Source organism: Trachemys scripta, chromosome 3 (genome assembly GCF_013100865.1).
Source record: "Trachemys scripta elegans isolate TJP31775 chromosome 3, CAS_Tse_1.0, whole genome shotgun sequence".
In the NCBI taxonomy this organism is placed as follows: Eukaryota; Metazoa; Chordata; order Testudines; family Emydidae; genus Trachemys; species Trachemys scripta.
This window is the reverse complement of record NC_048300.1, coordinates 78,821,407-78,831,152: the sequence shown is the minus strand read 5'-3', so window position 1 is coordinate 78,831,152 and position 9,746 is coordinate 78,821,407.

Here is a 9,746-nt window from a genome sequence, read left to right as displayed (position 1 = left end):
GTATGTGTGTATATATATCTCCTCAATATATGTTCCATTCTATCTGCATCCGAAGAAGTGGGCTGTAGTCCACGAAAGCTTATGCTCTAATAAATTTGTTAGTCTCTAAGGTGCCACAAGTACTCCTGTTCATTATATGCAATGGTGCTTTAAAAAAAAAATCTGATTGTGTGTCAGTATTTTGTAGCTATTCTTACATCAGGATCTTCCAGGACTTCTAGTAGCCTCAAGAGATGAAGTGGTTGTAAACTAAAATTAAACATGAATTTAGTGGGAGCTTTTGCTGTGCTAAGATCGGGCACTTTTTAAGAATTGCCAATGAGATGTAAGGGCACTCTCTGTTGACATTTTTCTTCTTATGCTGGACCATAGCCAGAAGCTGCTAATTATCCAGACTTCTAAGCAAAAGATTTTTTTTCTCCTTAGTAATCATGGGTTTGGATCAGGAGTTCCATGCAGGTGCTGTGCTCCTGTCCAAAGAGGATTAGCTTGTGTTAGAGTGCTTTGTTTCTGCCCTCCTAGCCAAGGCTAGTCATAGCTATGTGAGGCCTGTGGACAAGAAAAGGTAATCACACAAGAGAAAAATGGCCTTCCTGAAGATACACATTTGACTGCCCCCCTCAATGCCTGGACGACAGATTTTGTAACCTGATAGTGTTGCCCACCTGGGATGCCTTGAGCCTTGGGAGGAAGAAGGAGCTGTACCACAGGTGAAAGACATAGAATTGTAGAAATATAGGACTGGAAGGGACCTCAGTAGGTCATCTAATCCAGTCCCCTGCACTGATGCAAGACTAAGTATTATCTATTCTGGACCATCCCTGACACAGCAGTTTGGAACTGGAATTGAAGAGGTGTAATTCTGGAGGAGAAAAATACAAGGAAAAAAATTCTTATTCCACAAACTGTTAAATTGCTAATTACTTGAACAAGTCTAAAATATGCAGCTGTATTTTAAGAAATAAACAAAGCATTCACTGATATTGTTTGCTTATATTTCTGCTGTCCTTTTAATGGCAAATGGGAGAAGAATATACCACTGATCATCAGTGACTGAGTCAGCTTGTACCAGTGTAGTCTTTAATAGAGAGGAGGTCTTGTCATTGATAGTGACAGACAGACAGACTGGCATGAATTCATTGGCCATCGCTCACTTTACCTAGGTGATTTCTATTTTATTACATTACTTGGAATCTGAGTGTTGTAAAACATTGAGTTTAGCCCTCACCCCACCATTGTCCAGGTGTGCATTATTCCCATTTTACAAATTGTGAAACTCCCACTCAGAGATATGAAGCACCTACGGTCACACTGGAGAAGAGCTAAGAATAGACCCAGATCTGATTCCCAGTCACGCAATTCAGCACCAAGTTCATCTTAACTTGAAGTCGCTCAACTTATTAACATTATTGCTTTTAAGGAGGTAAATAACCGAAAGTTACCACAATTTACCTTCACTCAAAATACAAGCATTTTAAAAGCTTTTGTTTGTTGGTTGCCCATCATAAACTATGTGGCATTTGAACACTCTTAAGCACCAGCAGATGGCACCCAGTTTATTTATGTGTCAGGGGTTCTCAAACGTCATTGCACTGTGACCCCCTTTTGACAACAAAAATTACTACATGACCCCAGGAGGGGGGATTGAAGCCTGAGCCCTGCTACCCTGGGCCAAAGGGGCGCCAAAGCCCAAGCCCCACTGCCCTGGGCAGAGCGGGGGGGGAGCTGAAGCCCAAGGGCTTCAGCCCCAGGCAAGGGGCCTGTAACTTGAGCCCCGGCAACCAGGTCAGAAGCCCTTGGGCTTTGGCCCCGGGCAGTGGGGCTCAGGCTTTGGCTTTGGCCCTAGGTGCCAGCAAATCTAACGCCAGCCCTGGCAACATGTTATTGAGAAGGGTCCATTTTTTTAATTAATTTTTCATCTTGACTTCAAGCAGTTTAAGAATTTTTTGTCATCATAATGGAGATTGTGTGATCTGTAAGGCTTCCTACTCCTCTCTCTCACTCCTCTGCATAGCAAATTGGATAGATTGAGCCTGATTCACCAAAACTTTTCTCCACTTTTATGCCAGTTAGATGGAGTTATACCAGCATAAAAATGGTCTAACACAGTGGTGAATTGGGTTCATTAGGTATAAGGAGAGTAGGCACTTAGGACCCAATTCTGCAACAGATAGCACGTGTGTGAACTGCTGCGCCAGTGCTATATCAATTGCACAATAAGAGCCCTGGTTTGTTTTGCTGGGTAGGTTCGCCTTCTTTAAGGCAGTGTTGCGTAGTACCTATTGGCTTCCGCCCGCCCACTGCTAAAGGATCCCCCCCCAGCCTAAGGGGAGGATCTACAGGACCTGAAAACCAACTGATTTCGGGGGACAACTAATGAAATAACAGGGACAGGAGTGCGGTCAGAGGGTCAAAAGAAGGGAACCTGATGGGGACACCGAGCAGAGAACCCCAGACAGCGCCCACTGCTCCTCGAAGGCGTCAAGGGAGCCAGTGGATGCCGCCCAAAGGAACTCTGCCCAGATACGTGTACGGACAGAGGATCGGAAACAGGCCCCACAGTCACAGGAGTCTCCATCGGCCAATCTTCTCTCCCTGGTTTGACAGATGGCCATTTTAGCTAGGGCCAGGAGGAGGTTGACCAGGAGGTCCCGTGACTTTGTGGGGCCACGGATAGGGAGTGCATAGAAAAGGAGGTGAGGGGAAAAGTAGATAGGCACCAGGCTGTGACTCAGGAGATTTGGGTTCAATTCCTGGCTCTGCCACTACTTTGCTGGGTGACCTTAGGCAAGTCACTTTCCTCCTGGTGCCTGTTTCCCCATCTGTAAAACGGGGATAATGAATCTGGCCACCTTTGTAAAGCACTTTGAGATTGATGGATGAAAAGCACTATAGAAGAGCTAGATACTACTGTCATGCTGTCTCCGTTTATATTCATCAACAATTTCTGCTGCCTCCAAAACTGTGGAAAGTTTTTTGTCACAGATGGCCACTTGTACCTCATCAGTGACTATCCACAGCAATTGTTCTTGCACCTTCGTATCAAACAGTTTTTCATAGTTACCTTCAGCCTCACTCCATTAGTCATTTACTCATAAAATTATACATCTTATGCACATATTCAGCATGACTGATTTTGTCAAACATCTTAAGATTTTTATATTTCAATCAATAGGACTCAGGGGTAATCTTAAACCTTTTCAATACATTTCCTTTAACTGTCTTATACACCTTAGCATCACTGTCCTCCATATAATTAAAAACTTGTCTTGCCTTCCCAGTTAATCTGGTCAGAAGGATTGGCATGCACTTATCCTCTGGAATCTTGTGGCCCCCACATGGTCTCTCAAAGGTCTCTTACAATACAGTCAGTCTCTTGATAAATGGGGCAAGCTTTCTCCCACTCCCTGGTACTGGGTGGGGATGGACTCACTGGTTGAGGCTGCTGCTTTTGCTGCTCCAGTATTTGAGCTGCAATGCGTGAGTTCTCTCCTCAACTAGGGTGACCAGACAGCAAATGTGAAAAATCGGGACAGGGGTTGGGGGGTAATAGGAGCCTATATAAGAAAAAGACCCCCAAATCAGGACTGTCCCTATAAAATCGGGACATCTGGTCACTCTACCTCAGCCACTAGTTGTTCCATGCATCTTTGGTGTTGTGGGCTTTCTTCTTCATTTCAGCCTTGGCTTTGACTGCTGCCATATGTTCCATGTGTCATTGGTTGGCTTTCTCCTCAGCCACAGTTCCCAGATCCACAGCTCTGCCATCATTATTTCACGTTCACATTCTTTCTAGGCTTCCAGGTGTTCCAGTCTGGCCAGTTTCCTTCCAGTGTCTGGGGCTGCAGGGGCTTTTGGATGTTTGGTCAAAGCTTATGAGCAAATCTGTCAGTTCCTGATGTGGGGTTTGCCTTTTAAAGGATAGTCCTCTGTGCAAGCACAAATGCTCCATGGCTTTTGTATCAAGACCCTCATATGACTGTGATTCACTCATTGGGACTAACCTTTAACCCTTAAAAACCCTCACTGTCAAATCTATACTTTTAACAGCTCTGGGGTTATGCACTATAAACCCAACTGACCCTGAGGCATGTGAATCCTGCCAAGACTAGGCAATTGTCTGAAATGGCTTATGACAGTGAGTGCCTATCTCAGGGCAGACTGTCAAAAACATGGCAGACACCCCAAACTGGTGGTATGTACCGAAATTAGATTTCACCAAGCCAGTAACAATGTGAACTCCTGGATCACTATAACAGTCTTACCATGGAGTCACAGACAGTTCTCTTCGACTCTCCAGTCTATCTTGCTACCCAGGTAAGCTGTAGTTAGTGACAAATGATCCCTTACACAAAAAATCACAAAATATTCAGGTTGCCTCCAGTCCCAAGAGATCAGTTTATTTACCCCAGATCAAGTGGTACCCTAGTTCTTACACCAAAGATAATGCCTGTAGCCAATCCTGGCTAAACAGTCATATGTCCCTTCATGCTTCAGCCAACATTCCAAAGGACATGCTTCTATGCTGATGACGCTCATTAAAAAATATGTTAATTAAATTTGTGACTGAACTCCTTGGGGAAGAATTGTATGTCTCCTGCTCTGTGGTTTTACCCGCATTCAGCCATGTATTTCATGTTAGGACAATCTCAGATGACGATCCAGCACATGTTGTTCAATTTAAGAACATTTTTCACTGCAGATTTGACAAAACGCAAAGAAGGAACCAATACGAGATTTCTAAAGATAGCTACAGCACTTGACAAGGTTTAAGAATCTGAAGTGCCTTCCAAAATCTGAGAGGGACGAGGTATGAAACATGCTATCAGAAGTCTTAAAAGCCAACACTCCAATGCAGAAACTACAGAACCTGAACCATCAAAAAAGAAAATCAACATTCTGATGGTGGCATCTGATTCAGATGTTGAAAATGAACATGCGTCAGTCTGCACTGCTTTGGATCATTATCAAGCAGAACCCGTCATCAGCATGGATGCATGTCCTCTGGAATGGTGGTTGAAGCATGAAGGGACATACAAATGTTTAGTATCTCTGGTACGTAAATATCTTGCAACGCTGGCTACAACCTGTTTTCACTTTCAGATGACTTAAATAAGAAGAGGGCAGCATTATCTCCGATCAATGTAAACAAACTTGTTTGTTTTAGTGATTGGCTGAACAAGAAGTAGGACTGAGTGGGCTTGTAGGCTCTTTCAGTGCAGTTATATAATTTTTTTTTAATAATTTTACATTTGTAAGATGCACTTTCACGATAAAGAGATTGCACTACAGTATGAGGTGAATTGAAAAATACAATTTCTTTTGTTTATCTTTTTTTTACAATGAAAATATTTGTAATAAAAAATAACAGTGAGCACTATACACTTTGTATTTTGTGTTGTAATTGAAATCAATATATTTGAAAATGGAGAAAACATCCAAAAATATTTAAATAAACGGTATTCTATTATTGTTTAATAGTGCGATTAAAACAGCCATTAATCGTGATTATTTTTATCTTGCAACTAATGGTGATTTTTTTTTAATCGTTTGACAGCTCTAATTTCAAAAATTAGGTTTAGAAAAATACATCCAGTGCTGCTGGCTTACTGCTAATACTTCATCCAGCTCTGTTCCTCAGGCCCTGAAAAAGGTCCATTGCATCTAAATCTCACTGCATGTGAACCTGTTAACTATGACTGTCTCTAAACTCTTGGATTTATTCAATTTTATATAAACAAGATTCCTTTGAATAAGACAAACTTTTCTCTTGCTCTCTAATATCACTCCCTGTGTTTGGCGTGAGCTCCCCTGCCATTTGTGGAGCAGGTGTGCAATCTAAGAGATTGGGTGGACTCCCAGCTACTATTAGAAGATCAGGTAGCAGCTACAGATAGATCAGCTTTTTTTCATCTCTGTATGGCCAGGAGATTGCATTAATTTCTTTCAGATATGAAATGTGCAACTGTCATCCACACCTTTGTCACCTCCAGATTAGGCTACTGAAGTGCACTCTATGTGGCGCTACACTTCAAATCTATTGAGAAACTGAAGGAACTGAAATGTTACAGGTTACATCTTTGGGGGATACCATTAAACTAGTGCTTTTGGATCTGTACTGGCTGCCTATTAATTCTCAGGCCTGCTCTACACCTAAAACTTAGGTCAACCTAACTATGTCAAATCTCCCCCCCCCCCCCCCCCCCCCCCCCGAGATGTAGTTAAACCGACCTAAGCTCTAGTGTAGGCACCACTAGGTCTATCGGAGAATTCGATACCTTAGCTACCACCTCTTGAGGGGGTGGATTAACTACAGCAATGGAAAAACGCTTTCCATCACTGTAGCAAGAATCTACACTACAGTACAGGGATGCTGGAACAATTTATACATTGGGGGTGTGCTGAAAGCTGTTGAACCAAACAGTAAATCCTGTATCTGATGGAAACCACTTCAAGCCAGGAGGTGCTGTTGCACCCCCAGTACTCCTAGTTTCAGGATCTATGCTACAATAATGTGGCTGTAATGTTGTAGCTGTGCTGCAGTAGCATAGACATACTTCCAGGACACGTCTACAGACTTTGCAGACACAAATTACATGGGCATAAAACCTCCACAGTTAGTATGTCGCTTGTGCGCATGTGTACTTCTCTCTTTGCTTCGATGCTGCACATACTCACCAGTAGTGCTTGTTTTGAAGCACAGTGCAGTGCACCATGGATAGATATCCCAATGTGCAACTCGTCACCATCCAGCGTACTGCCTTTTTGGAAGTTTTGGCAATCTGTGATGGGCCAGAAATGAGTGGTGCTGGGACTGTGAGGTCAAGTTCCCATCATGCAACTTTCTCCACCCCATAATGACATTCCTACCCCATAATTTTTGCACCTATTTTTAAAATCCCATGAACTCATGCAGGACCTGTCGCTGTCTGCCATCTCTGACAAAAGCATGGAACCCAGACAGCTATGCACTATTGCCTTGAGCGTTGCAAGCACGGGACACACAATCCTGTAGTATGTTCAGAGCTGCAAGAAGAGCCGTGGAATATGACGATTTCCTGGAGGGAGATTGCTATGGGACGTAGGGAGGAACAATTCAAGTTGTTGGTGTTTCCAGAGCAGCTGCAAATAGTAGAGCTCTGCTTCTGGGCCCGTGGTGGGATCGCATTGTAATGCAAGGTTGGGATGACAAGCAGTGTATGCAGAACTTTTGGATGCACAAGGCCACGTTCCTGGTCTGTGTACTTAGCTCGCCCCAGCCCTCCAGCACAAGGACAACAAAATGATTGATGCACTGTCAGTGGAAAAGCAAGTGGTGATTATACTGTGGAAACTTGCAACACCATATTGCTACTGAATATTTTGGAGTTGGAAAATCCACTGTAGGAGCCATTGTCTGGCCCAAGTGTGCAGGGCCAGTAATCATCTCCTGCTATGCAGGATTGTGACTCTCAGCAATGTGCAGAACATAATGGATAGATTTGCAGCAATGGGGTTCCTAAGATATGGTGGAGCAATAGCTAGCACGCATATCTCTATTTTGGCACCAGACCACCTTGCCACAGAGTACGTCAACAGAAAACTTTTTTCTATATTTATGAAGCACTCAACAGGAACGTGCTGCTCACGGGAGGTGTATGACACTTGCATCTTTAAGAACCCAGGACTGTTTAGAAAGTTGCAAGCAGGGACTTTCTTTCCCAACCAGCGGATTACATTGGCAATGTTGAAATGCCAGTAGTGATCCTGGGGCATCCAGCCTATCCCTTGTTCTCTTGGCTCATGAAGCTATACAACAACCACCTCGACAGCACCAAGGAAAATGTCAACTACAGTCTGAGCAGGGACAGAATGACAGTTGAATGTGCTTTTGGTAGATTTACTCACAAGATTGGAGTTCTGAACCAAAGCTGCCCAGCCCATATCCTGCTAGCCTGTGTACTCTAATGGTACCTGCTGAAGTTATTGCTGACTGGCATGAGGAAATTGTCTTACCACAGAGGAAGAAATAAGGCTGCCATCCATAGAAACCTTTGGGAGGGGATTGCAGAGTACGTCCATGAAAGTTTCATCGAGATCTCTCAGAAGCATTCAAGGGACATCCCTGTGTACATAAACAAACTGCGTCATATGACCCCCCCTTGCCTAACTCCACAGGGGAATGAAAAGCAAATAACACTACCTGTCTTTGTTGTACAGCTACTTCTTCTAATACAAGTAAATTAATGAAAAGTGTCCTGCAGTCATCATCAATACATCATTGTAATGGGAAATACAATAACGCACTTACCAGAGGGTCCTTCCCCTGCATCAGGCTCTCCCATATTTGACAGCCGGGACTGACTGGACTGCACTGGAATCTCAAACAGGTCCTGGCTCATGGCACAGCTGCAGTCCACAGTCGCATGTCCCCCATCCTTCTCCTTTTCCTCCTCCTTGCTGTTCACGGCAGGGACCTGTGACTCGGGCTCCTCAGATGTATCAATGGTGGTCTGTGGGGTCTCTGCCAAGTATGGTATGCAGCTCTTTGTAACAGCAGCAGGTCTGAGGCTTGGCGGTGGATCGACTGTTGGGCCTCCCTGGCCTCCTTCGTTTTTATGCGGCACTGCTGCTGATCCCTGTCAGACCCTTCTTCTGCATACCCTGTGCAATCTGCTCATAGATGCCCATGTTGCTATGGCTGGTCCATAGCTCCCCTTGCACTGCCTGTTCTCCCCACGGGCCCAGGAGAGCCAATATCTCCCGTCCAGTCTGGAAAGCATCTGGAACATGTAGCCAGCATGGTGAGGTGCATAGTTGCACACAACAGTGGAGAGCTGCTAGGTTGCTCCCCAACATGAACAATCGGGAAAAAGCATTTCAAAAATTCACAGGGGGTTTTAAAATGGGGGTTTGCTTCCTGTCTCCATGGGCAGTGGAATTCACAATTGTGACCAGAAAAGTCACTGTCGGGCATTGTGGGACAACTGCTGGAGGACTGTTAAGGTTGACATAGGTAGGATCTTCTACATTCACACCTCAGTGTTGACCTCAGTACATCAACCGTGGCTCAATGCTGCTCTGGGAAGTGGTGTTACTATGTCAGTGTAGTGGAGAGCTTACATCAGTGGCAGACAAATTTAAGTGTAGACACATGCACAACTAGGTCAATGCAAGACAGGTTACATTGACCTAAGTTGGTAGTGTAGACCAGGCCCCAGGTAGCGCATAAGGTGTTGGTTTTGACCTATAAAGCCCTAAACAGCCTGGAACCTACTTATCTAGAAGACCACCTCTCTTCCTGGACCATACTGCCACAATTATGATCAGCAGAGGGACGTGTGCTGGAGCCCCACTTGTATAAGAGAGATTGGCCGCTAGCAGGACATTCTCTATGAGCTTTGTAACTCACTCCATACTGGTGTGAAATAGTCCTGCCTTACTAACTTTCAGGGCATATTGCAAGGCCTGTTTGTTTTCCCTGGCTGTGTGGGATTATGAGGACTCTGGTGAGAGATCATAAAGATCTTCAGTATGCATTCAGCTGCTGGGTTTTGCTGTATGTAAATAATTGAGCAAAGTGCTGTTATTGAAGTAGTTTGTTTCTATAACTGTATTTTTTAATGAGTGAAGGAATACCCAGAGTAAAGGACAGGTGGTTCCATTTTATGAAATGAGTGTATACATCAAAGTAAATGAATGAGTAATAAATATATCTTTGTCTAGTTTACACAGGTAAAACCACATGCTGCTCTGATCCTGCAACG